At 41.5% G+C, this 16,993-nt stretch overlaps 1 protein-coding gene and 1 pseudogene across 1 annotated transcript in view; both read right to left on the reverse strand.

Moving 5' to 3' along the window:
* LOC126473497 (hemocytin) overlaps positions 1-16,993 on the reverse strand; it is a 568,134-nt gene that overhangs the window by 533,875 nt on the left and 17,266 nt on the right. The window lies entirely within an intron of this gene.
* Positions 7,670-7,787, reverse strand: LOC126476231 (5S ribosomal RNA; annotated as a pseudogene).

Consider the following 16,993-nt stretch of genomic DNA (forward strand, 5'->3'; position numbering starts at 1 on the left):
CCATATGCTTGCTAATCCTACCTTGACCAGCCAGGTCACCAGATCTCTCCACAATCGAGAACATTTGGAGCATTATGGGCAGTATCCTCCAACCAGTTCAGGATTTTGAAAATCTGACATACCAGTTGGGCAGGATACGGGGCAATATCCCTCAGGGGGACATCCAACAACTACACCAGTGAACACTAAGCTGAATAACTACTTATATAAGGGCCAGAGGTGGACCAACACGTTATTGACTTGCTCAATAAGGCAACTCTTGAATAAATCATCCAATTTTTCCAAAATTGTAATCATTTGTTTGTCCGTACATAGATGTCATATCTACCAATTTCTGTCCCATTCCGACAATTCTTTTATGGTGCATTTTTTCCCTTACAGTGTATACGCACTTTGCACCAACTGGATTGTGAAGCAATCTGCTAGTGCCACCATCATGCAGGAACACCAATTGGACAGGCATAAATAACAGTAAAGAAGAACTATTGTTTCACCATTACTCTACCTCCTATGAGAGGTAGATGGTTCTTATCCCACAGTGCTTCTTTCCAGACAATAAGTGGTGTGTGTACCAAGATTGGTTGAAATCGACCCACTGGTTTAGATGTGGAACACACAAACACAATGAGGTCTCCTGAATAGGATGACCTCCTACATGCCAACCAGCATGGACTCCGAAACATCGATCACGTGAAACACATCTTGCACTTTTCTCTCATGACATACTGAAAGCTTCGGATCAAGGCAGTCAGGCAGCTGAAATATTTCTTGATTTCAGAAAAGCATTTGACTCAGTAACACACGCACACTTATTGCCAAAAGTATGATCATATGGGGTATCAAGTGGAATTTGTGAGTGGATTGAGAACTTCTTGATAGGAAGGGAGTGCCATGTCATTTTGGATGGAAAGTCATCTTCAAATGTAGAAGTGACTTCGGGTGTGCACCAGGGAAGTGTGTTGGGACCCTTCCTGTTCATGTTGTATACTAATGATCTTGCAGACAGTATTAATAGTACATGAGGCTTTTTGCAGTTATCTATAATCAAATACTGTCTAAAAGAAGCTGCATAAATATTCAGTCAGATCTAATAAGATTTCAAAGTGGTGCAAAAATTGGCAACTTGCTTTAAATGTTCAGAAACGTAAAACTGTCCACTTCACTTAATGGAAAAATATTGTATCCTATAACAATAACATCAATGACCTGCAGATCGAATTGGCCAACTCATGCAATTATTTGAATGTAACACTTTGTATGAATATGAAATAAATTGAACATGTAGGCTCAGTTGTGGGTAAAGCAGGAGGCAGATTTTGGTTTCTTGCTAGAATGCTGGGAAAGTACAATCACTCTACAAAGGAGAATGGTTACAAATTGCTTGTGCAGCCCATTCTAGAATACTGCTTGAGTCTGTGAGACTCATATCATATAGGACTCACAGGGGTTATTGATCACATACAGAGAAGGGCAGCATAAAGAGTCACAGCTTTGTTTGACTTGTCGGAAAGTGTTACAGAGATATTCAAGAAATAGCTGGCACTCTCTTGAAGATAGACATTAACTATTCTGAGAAAGTATACTAATAAAGTTTCAAGAACCAGCTTTAAATGACGATTCTACAAATGTACTAAAATCCTCTATATCTTGTTCACATAAGGATCCTGAAGACAAAGCAACCGTTCTTCCTGTGCTCCATATGTGAATGTAAAAACACAAATTCCTAATAAGTGATACAATCAATGTACCCTCTGCCATGCACCTGTACAATGGTTTGCAGAGGATAGGTATAGATGTACACATAGTAAATAGAGATACATAGTATTATTGTTCTAGGGTATAAGTCAACAACAGAATCATCAACCCGTATGAAAATTGGAACCTAGTGTAATGTACCAGTAATAAAAATTTTAGCAAATTACAGTAAAAATAACAAACTACGAAATGGATTTAGAGAATATGTACAATTCTGGATAAGGTATATATCTGCAATGCATAAAAAATTGTTTGTATTTATGATGACGGATTATGATTGCAAAGTATGGTGACACTTGGGCCAATGCCTTGATTTTCTTTCAAGATAGTTGCCGTAACAGTATTTTTATTTAGTCGTCTGTGTTTGTTGAAAGGAAATTTTGACACCAGCTCCAACCACATAGATGTCCTTGAAAATAAAGTTAATATAAAGGAATAGTAATATATATTTTTGGATTTAATAACAACTTTCTTGAATATGATACTAGCATAATTTCAAACAGATCATGCACCTGTGTAGAAACAAATGTGCCAATTAAATAATTAACGTTACAGTAATAACTTGACAACTTGAATGTGACTGTACAATAAATAGACTTAACACTCAAATACAAAACTAGCTCACTTTGGCAGATGGCAGAAGCTACAGGTCACCTAAAGCTCTATTTTCTTTTACTGGCATCGATTCACCTGTATTATTTCTTCATGTTGCATTCCCTATTTACTCTGCATTGTGTTAATTAACGTGTGTTCGGAAGTAGAAGAACAAATTCAGGGAAGTATGCAGGGACGATTGATAGCAAACAGAAGCGACAGGATTGGTGAAATCGAAGTTGATGGATTCATGTTGAATAATGGTGCTTGTAACAACTAATTCCCTATCAATTCTCAAAGACAATACGAAATTAAAAAGATCCAATAGTAAAATTTGCATTGTTGCAATAATCGCCTTGTTAAAGCTGGCTTTAGTCATGTAGTTCTGTTTTGTTGACTACTCGTAAACCAGGGCCCACCAGAGAGTGTGATAATACCTGGGACCCACCTACAAAACGGTAAATGTACGTAGTTTGAAAAATTCTGCCTGTAAGGGAAACGCTACCACGAGTTTCTACAGGCAATAACGGTGATTTTACACAAACAACATTACCACTTCAAACTAATTCAGAGAAACGAAAAAAAGCTTAACATCACTGACGAACTTAAAAATTTTAATGTACCTATTATTTTCGCCACGAGTTTCAAGTGATTTCCCAGGATCAACTTCGCAAAACTTACGAAATTCTCACAAATATGAAGTTGCTTCGGTGTACGTTACTCCCCGTTTTATCGGTTGACACAGAGGGAGCAAAAAAAATTTACTTTTGCTCTCCTGCTCACAACATTCAGTGACATTATTAATTACCGTATTTCTTCTGCTGCTTTCCTTAAAGTAATACCGCTTGTCATTTCCGATAAGTGGAAATAGAATCTGATGCCGCCCGTGATAAGCGAGGAACCGCTTTGTCACTCATCAGTAGATATATTAATGTGCGATACATTACAATACGGCCTCACAACAATCACTTGACAATGGCTACATACGCAAGGTTATGTGTTAGATTGCCGGGGTTGACATAGCGGGCCCAAGTTGATTGACTTCTGGCGTTGAGCACCAGTGAGCCCATAACCAGCGGTTCCCAACCTTTCCCTCTGACGGAACACTTCGAAAATCCTGGTACTTCGATGGAACGCCTGTTTTATTTTGAAAGTTAATGAATTACCGATACCGTTATAAAATATTTTCGTGAAGAATATAAAAACTGGAAGAAATGCCAAATGTTATTGGTAATAACGCGCACCTGACTTTTTGAGGTGTGAACAGTGGTCGATTGCCATATATACACCCGTTAAATTAGTATCGTAAACATTTCGAAAAGAAAACGTCATATTATTAACAGCTTTTCGCGGAGCACTTATTCAATTCCCGCGGAGCACTAAAGTTTCGTGGAGCAGACCTCGCCCTAGCTATACACAGTTTCATGGTAAACATACCATCAACTGAAATGTCAATGGAAATACAGCGCGATGCTGTGAAAATACCACCTTACTGGCGAAAAAATGTGAAAATGTTGTTTTCGCAAGTGAAATCTCAATTCGTTAGAAGTAGATAATGAAGCTGTCGCGCTAATTTAAGATTTCATGTCCATTGTCAGCTTCCCCGTATCCAGACTTATAGGCACGTCTCATAAACCAGACAATGAAGACTAAAAAAATGACGACTGGGGCAAAAATCATGTAGTATATTTCTGTGCAGCGGGAGGAGGAGAGCCATGAACAACAAACTAAAAATCCTGACCGGTGGGGGTGAGTTTGGCGGGGGAGGGAGGGGTATGTAAAGGTCACTTGGCGAAGAGTTCTCGGGCTTCCAGCCGGGTGGCGGTGTCTTCAAACTGCGACGTTTCGACGAGTGACATACTCATCATCTTCTGGCGAAGTGCCGAGACTTTGCGGATGCCGGTCCCTTTATACCTGCGGTGTGGCCCCCACCACCTGGCCGCGGGAGGCTGGGTCCATAGGAGCCGGCGGGCGGGGTGGAAGGGGAAGCGGGTGCGCCGTTCGTGTCTGCGTCAGAGCATTCTGATCGCGTCTCGTGAGCTGGACGGTTCTTGTTGCGTTCCTGGCGTATTGCGGCTAATGCTGGATTCCAGGCCGCGCTCAGTTGATAGCCTTCGTCCCTGTTCACAAGATTCTCGTGGACCCGTATTTCTATTGATTCTTTAATTACGCTATCCCAATAGCTCCCGGCTCGGCACAGCACCCTGGTGTTTTCGAAATCAAAGGTGTGGTTTTCTTTGATGATATGTTCAGCTATAGCAGATTTCTCTATCTGTCCAAGTCGAACATGCCTGATGTGTTCCTCGCACCTTTTAGAGATGCAGCGCTGCGTTTTGACCAATGTACTGCACACCACATTCGCAGGCAATGCTGTATATACCAGGTGTGTTTAGTTTGCATGGGTCTTTAGCTGAGCCCAGCAGCTCTTTCGTCTTCGGTGGTGGTCGGAAGACGGTATTTATGTTTGATTTTCTTAATAGTCTCCCGATTTTGGCTGATGTGGGCCCCAAATATGGAAGAAAGGCGAGTCTCTTGTTAACTTCCTCTTCCTCTTCCTGAAATTTGTCAGCCTGTCTCCTCTTGAAGGCCCTGCCAATCTGTGTTTCACCGTACCCGTTTTTCCGTAATACCTCTCTTATGTGGTGTAATTCGTCTGAGAGGCTTTCTTTGTCACAAATGACGTGCGCCCTATGTACCAAGGTGGTCAGTACCGACTGGCGTTGCGCCGGATGGTGGCAGCTGGTTGCATGGAGGTACAGGTCTGTGTGTGTCTTTTTTCTATATACTGAATGGCTCAGCGTGTCATCCGCTTTCTTCCTGATCAGTACGTCCAGTAATGGAATACAGCCATTCTCTTCTACTTCCATCGTGAAGGTGATATTCTCATGTATGCCGTTTAGGTGGTCCATAAACTCCTCCAGTGCCTGCCTGCCATGCTGCCAAATCACGAAAGTGTCGTCCACATAGCGGAAGAAGTGCCTGGATTTACGGTGAGCAGTTTGTAGTGCCACCCCCTCAAAGTGTTCCATATAAAGATTCGCGATCCCTGGAGCAAGGGGAGATCCCATGGCCACTCCATCCACTTGTTCATAATGCTCTCCATTGCACTTGAAGTAGGTGGTCGTAAGTGCATATTCAAAGAGCTTCACTGTTTCAGGCTCGAAGTGCTGATTAAGGAGCGCCAAGGCGTCTTGTAGTGGTACTTTCGTGAACAAGGAGGTGACGTCGAAGCTCACGAGTAGGTCATCACTCTGTATTCGGATGTCCTTCAGTATTCTAACGAAATCTGCGGAGTTTTTCACGTGATGACTGCAGTGTCCCACCAGTGGTTTCAATAGTGTCGCCAGGTATTTGGCCAGTCCATAACTGTGCGATGGATTCGGGCAAACTGCAGTTTAAACATGGTAGATGGTCATAAAAAGCCAAAATACGCAGGAGGCTGTGGTACACACAAGCCTTCGTAGTTCTGTGCTTGAGCAACAGTGGAACGCGGACAGCTATGTCTTCCAGGGTGCTGGTCACATGTAACAACAGCAACCAGAACGACAACAATCACGATTCAGTGACAAGGCACGGACAAAGACTTTACACGTGCGCTTGGTTGGGGGGCGGGACTTGTGCAATGTTCGGGGCTGTTGCTAACGTTTCCTGTAACAGGTCCGCTATAATTTGTTCTTGCGATAACTGTTGCAGTCAGTTTAATGTAATTTTTTCGTTTGTTCGACATTTTAATTCTGTATTCACATTCTTTGTGTATTCAAATGTATGTCGCCATCGTGTTCTGAAGCTGATTAAAAGTTGGTAATGTTTCCCCCGGTATTCTAATACGCATACATGAATAGCTGCCGAATTTCCATTTGTAACGCACTTCGTACATCATTCATTTTTCATAACCAAATAAAATACTGTACTTTGGTTTAGAATCATGTTATGGTTTCTTAATGACAAGAGAATACCTTTGACTGTTACGTTTACTTAAAAAGCAGCATGTATGCGTACATACAGCATCGCCATATGCATGAGAACTTCTATTGCAAACCAATTCAGATACAACAAAAGTTTGAGTTGATAGAATTTTATGCTGTTTCCTCCAGTGTTTCATATAACTGTCAGTTTTTTTAAGCAGGGCATTAGAATGTTTCTGGTGACTTGTTCATAGTTCCTCAAGTACCCATCCGTTACACTACCGCGAGTTAAATGTCACGTGATTGATCGAACAAGGTCGATACTGTATCGCGGGTTTCTGCGTATCTGGAGAAGTGGAGCCCATTCCAATGGAAGTATTTTTTGCGAAGCTCTACCCTACTGAACTCCTCAAAATAAATTTCTACGAAACCTAAATAGCCAAAGCTTCATCTGTAATCTAATACGACTCCTATATTAATCTATTAAACGCTATAAAAATGTTTACCTTAGCAGCAAGAGTGTAATATAAGTCGATTCTGTAGTTTTCGAATGACGAATTAGTGCAAAAAACCTCGTCTTATAATCAGGTAAATACGGCATTTAAGCAGCTTATTATAGACAGTATTTGATTACAGATAACAGCATGATCTGCAAAGAGTCTGATGTTACTGCTAATATTGTCCGCAAGGTAATTAATATACAACATGAGTATGAACAGCAAGGAACCCAACAGACATCTCCAGGGCACATGAAGTTACGTGTACACGTGACAATAATTCTCCACCCAAGATGACATACTGTGTCTTCCCTACCGAAAGTCCACAATTCAGTCACAAATTTCACTTGATACCCCATATGATCGTACTTCTGACAATAAGCATAAGAGTGAGCCTTCTTGTAGACAGATATGACCTATGCGTTTTCCCAAGAACTGGGTACAGTTTTTTGTTTGAGGCATCTGTGACTTTTTATAGTTAGAAAAGGAGCTAACTCAGTTGCAAATAAAGTATAGAATCTGATAGGGATTCCGTCGGGCCCTGGATCTTTTTTCAGTTTTAATGATTCCAGCTGTCTCTCAACACCACTGACACTAATACTTATTTCACTCACCGTTTCAGTGGTAAGAGCATTAAATTGGAGCATTTCACCAGGGTTTTCCTTTGTAAAGGAACATTTTAAAATGTAGTTAAGCATTTCAGCCTTTACATAAAAGCACTCTGTCGTCAGGCCACAAGTGGCCCATCAGGACCATCTGACTGCCGTATCATCCTCAGCTGAGGATGCGGATAGGAGGGGCGTGTGGCCAGCACACCGCTATCCTGATCGTTACGATGGTTTTCTTTGACCGGAACCGCTACTATTTGTTCAAGTAGCTCCTCATTTGGCATCACGAGGCTGAGTGCACCCCAGAAAACGGCAACAGTACATGGCAGCCCGGATGGTCAACCATCCAAGTGCCGGCCATGCCCGACAGCGCTTAACTTCGGTGATCTGACGGGAACCAGTGTATCCATTGCGGCAAGGCTGTTGCCCAGCTTTTACATAGCTACCCTCAATTTCAGTTCTTTTCTCATTCACTACAGATTGGTCACTAACTTTGGTGCAGCTAACAGCCTTAACATATGACCAGAATTTGTTAGGGTTTTGTGACAGATCATTTGACAACATTGTGCTACGACAGTCATTGAAGGCTCCATGCTTTGGACTCTTGACAGTTAAAAGCATTTCATTGAGCATTTCTCTATATAAAGCCCTATGCTATGTTTAACAACTATCGTACAGTAATATGTGTTTCTTTAGAAGTTTCCTTACAGTGACTGTATACCATGGAGGGTCCCTCTCATTATCAACTGTTCTACTGGGTACATACCTATCCAGTGAATCGTCAATTATTCTTTTATAAACTTGAGCCATATTTCCTCTATGTGGTGTTTGAGCACCAGGAAGGGGGTTGGTAAATGTGGTGTCTTGTTGCTGCCCATCATTAACAGCACAATCTAAAGCCATCTAACAATGTTGTAGTCACTTGGTGGTGAATTAGTGAATGACCAGAAAGTTATTGCACTCCCCTCACCATGAAATGTGTTACTGGTAGACTGCATAAATCTTTTCCAGTCAGGAACTTCTGTACTTGTAGAGCGGGCTGTGCCATGTGGAGCCACTTATCACACATCTGCAGTATATCTTGTAAGGTGAGTGCCAATGTGTCTGATGCGATCGGACTGATCATGTGTAATCTAGAAAAATAATCTCCTGTAACGAACTGTTGAAATACCTGAAGCTCCATAACACAATGATGACCTACTTCTGTTACAAAAGGAAGAAATTTAAGCTTCTGACCATCTTCATATGTTGGGAGAGCTAAGGCTGGGGTGATTCCCCAGGTACGATAATCTTTGTAATCCAGAATGCAGTGGAGTGTGCGCTGATATGAAACTTTGTGGCAGATTAAAACTATGTGCTGGACTAAGACTAACACACAGAATCTTTGCATTTCGTGGGCAAGTGCTCTACCGACTGAGCTACCCGACCGTGCTTCATGACCCATCCTCACAGCCTTATTTCTGCCAGTACTTCCTCTCCTACCGACCAAACTTCACAGAAGTTCTGCAAAACTTGCAGAACTTGCAGTTCTGGAAGAAAGCGTATTGTGGAGAGATGGCCTAGCCACAGCCTGGGGGATGTTTCCAGAATGAAATTTCACTCTGCAACAGAGTATACCCTGATATGAAACTTCCAAGCATATTAAAACTGTGTGTCAGATCAGTACTGAGACCACCTGTACTCACAGCTTTACTTCCACCAGTACCTTGTCTCCTACCTGCTAGTCCTGCAAGTCTTGCAGGTGAACTTCTGTGAAGTTTGGAAGGTAGGAGAGGAGATTCTGGTGGAAGTAAAGCTATGAGGATGGGTCTTGAGTTGTGCCTGGGTAGCTCAGCTGGTGGAGCACTTGCCCACAAAAGACAAAGATCCTGAGTTCAAGTCCCAGTCTGGCACACAATTTTAATCTGTCAGGAAGTTTCACATCATGCACACTCTGCTGCAGGGTGAAAAGTTCATTCTGGAAGCATACCCCAGACTGTGGCTAAACCGTGTCTCCGCAATATCCTTTCTTCCAGAAGAGCTGGTCCCGAATGTTTCACAGGAGAACTTCTGTGATATTTGGAAGCTAGGAAATGAGATACTAGCGCAAGTAAAGCTATGAGGATGGGTCATGAGTCATGCTTGGGTAGCTGAGTCAGTAGAGCACTTGCACACAAAGGTAAAGGTCTCGAGTTCGAATCTCGGTCCAGCACACAGTTTTAATTTGCCACGAAGTTTCAGTTTTTGTGCTTTCAGAAAGAGACTGCAGCACACATGTAATGACCTCTATTATTTAAAACTGAATAAAAAGTATACAACTTCTATTACTGGACTTGCTGGAGATGAAATCTGAAAAATGTTCCACGGTAGAACATTCTCTCCTATGCAAAAATGTTTGGAAATGGAAACACTATGCTGAAAACAGTACAGTGAACACCTACTGGTCCTTGAGGTCTTTAATGAAGATTTCTATGGCCAGTTCTTCTTGTGGATGTTTGCCAGTCAGTTATTGGTACAGATCTTTTTAGTTATTATGGTGTGCTGCTTGATGTTAACTCAAAAACATTGCTTGACTGACAAACTTTAATTGTTAGTACAGGCTCTGTACCATACCAGTTCACAGTTTAATGCTTTTGATTGACCCACAGCACCAGTATAAAGGCTTGTTAAAGAGATGGTTGGAGCAACCTAATTACAGCTTTCCTGAAATTAATGTGCAACACACTGTCACAACTGTCTACAAGCCAGATGCTTGTCAACAGAAAAATTAGTTCAAGCAAAACTCTAATGTCAAGAGATGATTAAGCTTGGCATATGCCCTTGTAAAAGTTGCTGGTCTAATCCTCACCACTTTGTTCCAAAGAAAGATGTAACTTGGCATCCCTCTGGAGATAAAGAGCTTTAAATGCCACAGCGCCAGACCACTATCCAATACCTCATTTACAAGATTTCAACTGCAAATTCACTTACAGAAAAATATTCTCTAAAACTGGTCTTATTTGAGCTTATCATAATATCCCTGTTATGACAGAAGATGTGCCTAAAGCAGTTATGATTACACCTTTTGGACTTTTAGAGTTTTTGAAGATACCATTTGGTCTCTGCAGTGCAGCACAGTCATTCCAGCAATTTGTTCGCACCATTCTGAATGATTTTTTTCCCTTTGCATTTTCACATTCAGTTGATATTTTCTTTGCTTTAACATCACATGAAGAACATATGAGGGTCTGAGAGTACAAGTGGTACAGGTGAAATTTCACAAGAAAATGATATAAATGCTCATTTGGAAAGCTAAAATGTGGAACTCTTCTGAGTAAAAGAAGTACAAGCGATTTCCAGCATAGTGCTCCACTCTGTGATGATAAAGTTTAAGCTCTATGTCAATACCTGAACTGCATTTAGAATACAACTAGTATAAGTGAAACTGCAGTCAGAGGGAGAATTGCTGCCTTGTTGAATGAAGGTCAAGGTATGCATGAAGGGTAATTAAAAAGTTTCTATTCGAAGGCTGTATAGTCCAGAGTCAGTATGCCAATCAAGCAAAATTGCATTGATGCACCAGGTTTAAGATACCTATTTGGTAAAACACTGTGTCCTGCTATGTGAAGAAGTCCATAACTGCCTGCTGGACATCTTCAGCCAATAGGAATTACCTTTCAAGGCCTTTTTTAGGGGACCAAAGGCATGGTAATCACATGGTGGGAGATCAGGAAGATAGGGTGTGTGCTCAAGTGTCTCCCACTTGAGTTTCCATAACTTCTGCATTACCACATTTGGGATATGGGGATTTCCATTGTCAGGAAGCAGCAGTACTCCTTGGTTCACCATTCCACAGTGGTGGTTTTTGACAGATATGCTGCCACGTACACATTCTTTATTCTCCAGTGAATGTCTGCTGATGTTTGTCTTTAGATGCTAAGAAAAGGATAATAGTATGTTGGTCCTGTTTGGAGGCATTTGGTAATAAAATCATCATAGCTTACATTTCCACATTTATCGCACACACTTTGGCAAGGCACAGATGCCACAGTAATCACTTGCTACATGACAGTGCTTCTGTGTCTGCTTTGGAGTCACACTGTGTTGCATACATACTGAAGCAATGCCTTCAGACAGAAAGTTTTCGATTGTCCCTTACAGGTCTTTTTTTTATTTTTTATTATGTACAGCAGTAGCCTAATGTGTATTCAAGTAAGAGTACTTATAGTAATATTTAATGCATGTTTAAGATGCCATATTTTTAAACACTGCTAGTATATGTTTAGGTAAAATCAGCATATTGATACAATAGATGACAAGGTCCTTGGGCCTGGCCCTACATATATGGAATGCGATGAAGATTTTGGGATCTCTCAAAAGACAAACACTTCAAACATGTTTCTTCCCCAAGACAGGATTGAAGCAGTGAATCAGGTCAGCAGAAAATTTTCTGTGGTGGAAATGAAAACAGTAAACTTTCTTTCAATTAAATCTGTGGAAGTCATAGCAAATTTGCTGAAGACACAGAAGGAAACAAAATACAATGGAGGAATACAAAGTGGATCTGAATCAGTAAAGAAAATCCTCAAACAGTGCTGATCTTCAGTTTGCAGAAGCAGATTTTAGGAGGCCCATCAGTACCTCTTCTGCAGCCTTTGCTTCAAGATTAATTTGAAACAAAATTAGAGAAATGTAAATACCATCAGGATATCTCTTTATCATGAGTTCCATAACAGGATATCCCATTCGCAAACAGCAAACATGGGTGTATGAAGAGGGAGTGGAGAAAGAAGAGGACGTGGTCAAACTAGAGGACAAGTAAGACTGAAAAATGCAGAACACAATGGTAAAGTGTGATGAGTCTTGCCCCAGAAGGACATTCTTCAAGAGATACCACAGAAGGAAATGATAACAATTCTATATACACTGACTGTGAGGGGATCACGGAAAGTGACTATGAATAATCTTTTGTATTTGTGGGAACCACAAAAATATATTTTTGTTTTGATATTTTAATTTTATTTGCCATTTACCTGTTGTTTTTAGCTTGTTATATTAATTTCACTTTAATTACACACATAGCCTTGTTTTATAATGAACATGTATTGTACTGTGTATATCATGTATGTTGTACCAAAAATTCTTCAAAATATAGCATGGTAAACAAAATGTTTTTGCACATGTAGCTCTTTTACTCTAAAAAGTATAAGTATTTTAATAACTTACTAAAAATAATGTAGTGGTACTACAATCTTTAACCACACCTTCAACTATACACAGGCTAACTGACCATTAGGAAAAAATATCTGATATTTGGATAGTAATTCACATAAATTATAAACAGCCATTTAACTTTGGTAGTGATTTACTCAGTTTGCTTTGACAAGCACTTGTTTTCTCAGCCCCTCATACAACGTATCTGCAATAGCTTCTTGAAAGGCTGGATAAATATCACTATAATAGTAACGTGGGAATATTTGAGAGCGAAGGGTATTATTCTTGGGTTACACTGTGTCATATTAAAGAATTCCCCCATTAATGGAAGAAAAAATGAGACAAATCATTAAAGAAGTTAAAAGAAGAACCAGCTAATGCAACTCAGCTTGCTCATTCCTCAATAGACCTTGCCTTAATGTTGGTGATTGATGCTTCAGACTATGCTACAGGTGCTTCTTTACATCAGTTATGAGGGGGAACACTTTAAACACTTGCGTTTTTTTCCAGGTCTCTCACCAACACACAACATAACTATAGTACCTATGATCGTGACTTGTTGACAGCATATTTGGTACTCACTTTCATTATCTTCTGGCAGTAAGAGAATTCACAATATTCACAATCCATTAACATTTGCCTTTAAACAGCACCCAGAAAAAACAACATCCAGGCAACTGTACCTTCTAGAATTTCTTAGTCAATATTTAATATGTTTCTGGAGGAGAAAATATTTCTGCTGATACATTTTGCAGTATTGTGGCCATCATGTTACCATCCATCATTTCATATGAAGATTGTAATAATTTTGTGTGGCACAAGGATTAGTGCAAGTCTGTCAATTGGATGCAACTTGGTAGCTTCATGTCCCTAACCATTCCTGTTACCCACAGAGAAAAAGAAAACCTACAGTTTAGCATTGAATCTAAACCAGGTGTCACTTCTGGTGACTGCTCACATCATTGAGAGGTGAAGACTAGGGTAAAATGCAGACTGAAAAATTCACAGTCTGACCAGGATTCGATTCTGCAACTTCTTGGTTTGCAGGCGCATGTTGTGTTGTTAGGCCACCAGTACCAACCACATGAAGATATTGCCAAGGCACAAAGCAATGATCTAGAAATGGCCAGAGTGAATAATTCAGAGTCCTGTTACCTAATGGATCACAGCAAGCTTTAAATGTAGAAAAATATAATTAATGCGGATGAGTAGGAAAAACAAACCCATAATGTTTGGATACAGCATTAGCAGTATCCTGGTTGACACAGTCACATTCTTTAAATATCTGCGCATAATGTTGCAAAGTGATATGAACTGTGAGGACTGTGGTAGGGAACACAAATAGTCAACTTTGGTTTTTTGGGACAATTTTTGGAAAGTGTGGCTCATTTGTAAAGCAGACTGCATACAGGGCACTGGTTTAACTTGTTCTTGAGTACCAGGTTGGATTAAATGAAGGCATTGAAGCAATTCAGAGGCAAGCTGCTAGATTTGTTACTGGTACATTCAAAGAACATGCAAGCGTTACGCAGCTGCTTCGGCAACTCAAATGGAGGGAAAGTGACTTTCTTTTCAAGGAACAGATATTGAAAAAATTTAGAGAACTGGCATTTGAAGCTGACTACCAAACAATTCAACTGTTGCCAACATACACTGGGTACAGGAGTCACGAAGAAAAGATACGAGAAATTAGGTCTCTGATGGAGGCATATAGATTGTCATTTTCCCCTTGCTCTATTTGTGGGTGGAACAGGAAAGAAAATGAAAAGTATTTGATTCTGCCGAGCAACAGTCATACAGTATTTTTTGAAACAACACACCACCATTTGACTGTATATTACTGTATTTTTCTTCTGTACAATCTAGATATAATCTTTTATGCCATTATTGAGTACAATGCTTAAAATTCTTGGACATTAACATGTCATATCTGGCAAAGTCAGCCCAAAGCTAGACTAGTGGTGGTATGGGGTACCCTCTGCTCTTCACTGTATGGTGGCCTGTGGAGTATCTTTGTAGATGTAGGTGTACTTTGTGATTAGTTTACAGGCAAGCTCACGCCATATCTTCCTCCATACTACTGAGAAATGGTGGTCCATACGCTACATGACTTGGCTCATTCTGGCATTAAAGGCACAGTGGACTTTATTCAAAATGAGCAAAAATCTCAAAACATACAACCAGTGCTTGTGGAACTTTCAGTGAAGCTGACAGTTGCTTCTCACATATCCATGTTGACTAGTGGGGCAATAACATTTTTCTCTAGGCCTTATCTATCTCTTGACAATGATCAACATGTTTGGACGTTGGTGAAAGGTAGTTCTACAAAAGGACATCTCTGAAGAAAGTGTTACCAGCCATTTTCTGTCATCATGGATTACACATTTTGGAGTTCCAGAAATCATCACACTGACAGAGGACAGCAGTTTGATCATAAATTCTTCACTTCACAAAGACCCTAGGTATACACCACATCAAAACCATTGCTTACTGTCTGGCACTGAACGGCAAAGGTGAACTGTGGCATTGCAATACCAAGACAGCATTGAGAACATGACATTAGGATGACTGGTTTGATAACTCATCAACAATTTTAATGCATCTTTATAATTATGTGGTTCCATAATATAATACCACCACTGCAGAAATGACGTATGGCATGACAACTAGACTTCCAGCTGATATATACAGAAAATATATGTGCATTTATTGTAGTTTTGTTTTATGGTGCTAAATAAATAGTTATGAATATAATAGAGGGAAACATTCCACATGGGAAAAATATATCTGATATAAATGAATAGTTATTTTTACTAGAACCACAGTTTCCATGTTCAGAAATAAATCATTTGCCCCAAATTTCAGTGTTTATCTACATAAATAAAGGAAAATTTTTGAGACTTTTCAGATGTTACGACGGTTGTGCATAACATATTTCATAATAAATCAATATTTGTGATTCGGAGTTGCTTTGGTGTATATTACACTCCTGGAAATTGAAATAAGAACACCGTGAATTCATTGTTCCAGGAAGGGGAAACTTTATTGACACATTCCTGGGGTCAGATACATCACATGATCACACTGACAGAACCACAGGCACATAGACACAGGCAACAGAGCATGCACAATGTCGGCACTAGTACAGTGTATATCCCCCTTTCGCAGCAATGCAGGCTGCTATTCTCCCATGGAGACGATCGTAGAGATGCTGGATGTAGTCCTGTGGAACGGCTTGCCATGCCATTTCCACCTGGCGCCTCAGTTGGATCAGCGTTCGTGCTGGACGTGCAGACCGCGTGAGACGACGCTTCATCCAGTCCCAAACATGCTCAATGGGGGACAGATCCGGAGATCTTACTGGCCAGGGTAGTTGACTTACACCTTCTAGAGCACGTTGGGTGGCACGGGATACATGCGGACGTGCATTGTCCTGTTGGAACAGCAAGTTCCCTTGCCGGTCTAGGAACGGTAGAGCGATGGGTTCGATGACGGTTTGGATGTACCGTGCACTATTCAGTGTCCCCTCGATGATCACCAGTGGTGTACGGCCAGTGTAGGAGATTGCTCCCCACACCATGATGCCGGGTGTTGGCCCTGTGTGCCTCGGTCGTATGCAGTCCTGATTGTGGCGCTCAGCTGCACGGCGCCAAACACGCATACGACCATCATTGGCACCAAGGCAGAAGCGACTCTCATCGCTGAAGACGACACGTCTCCATTCGTCCCTCCATTCACGCCTGTCGCGACACCACTGGAGGTGGGCTGCACGATGTTGGGGCGTGAGTGGAAGACGCCCTAACGGTGTGCGGGACCGTAGCCCAGCTTCATGGAGACGGTTGCGAATGGTCCTCGCCGATACCCCAGGAGCAACACTGTCCCTAATTTGCTGGGAAGTGGCGGTGCGGTTCCCTACGGCACTGCGTAGGATCCTACGGTCTTGGCGTGCATTCGTGCGTTGCTGCGGTCCGGTCCCAGGTCGACGGGCACGTGCACCTTCCGCCGACCACTGGCGACAACATCGATGTACTGTGGAGACCTCATGCCCCACGTGTTGAGCAATTCGGCGGTACGTCCACCCGGCCTCCCGCATGCCCACTATACGCCCTTGCTCAAAGTCCGTCAACTGCACATACGGTTCACGTCCACGCTGTCGCGGCATGCTACCAATGTTAAAGACTGCGATGGAGCTCCGTATGCCACGGCAAACTGGCAGACACTGACGGCAGCGGTGCACAAATGCTGCGCAGCTAGCGCCATTCGACGGCCAACACCGCAGTTCCTGGTGTGTCCGCTGTGCCGTGCGTGTGATCATTGCTTGTACAGCCCTCTCGCAGTGTCCGGAGCAAGTATGGTGGGTCTGACACACCGGTGTCAATGTGTTCTTTTTTCCATTTCCAGGAGTGTATAATTACCATATCACATTACATTTAGGTTTTTCTTTCAACAGGAGTGTATTTTC

Source organism: Schistocerca serialis, chromosome 4 (assembly GCF_023864345.2).
Source record: "Schistocerca serialis cubense isolate TAMUIC-IGC-003099 chromosome 4, iqSchSeri2.2, whole genome shotgun sequence".
NCBI classification, from domain to species: Eukaryota; Metazoa; Arthropoda; class Insecta; order Orthoptera; family Acrididae; genus Schistocerca; species Schistocerca serialis.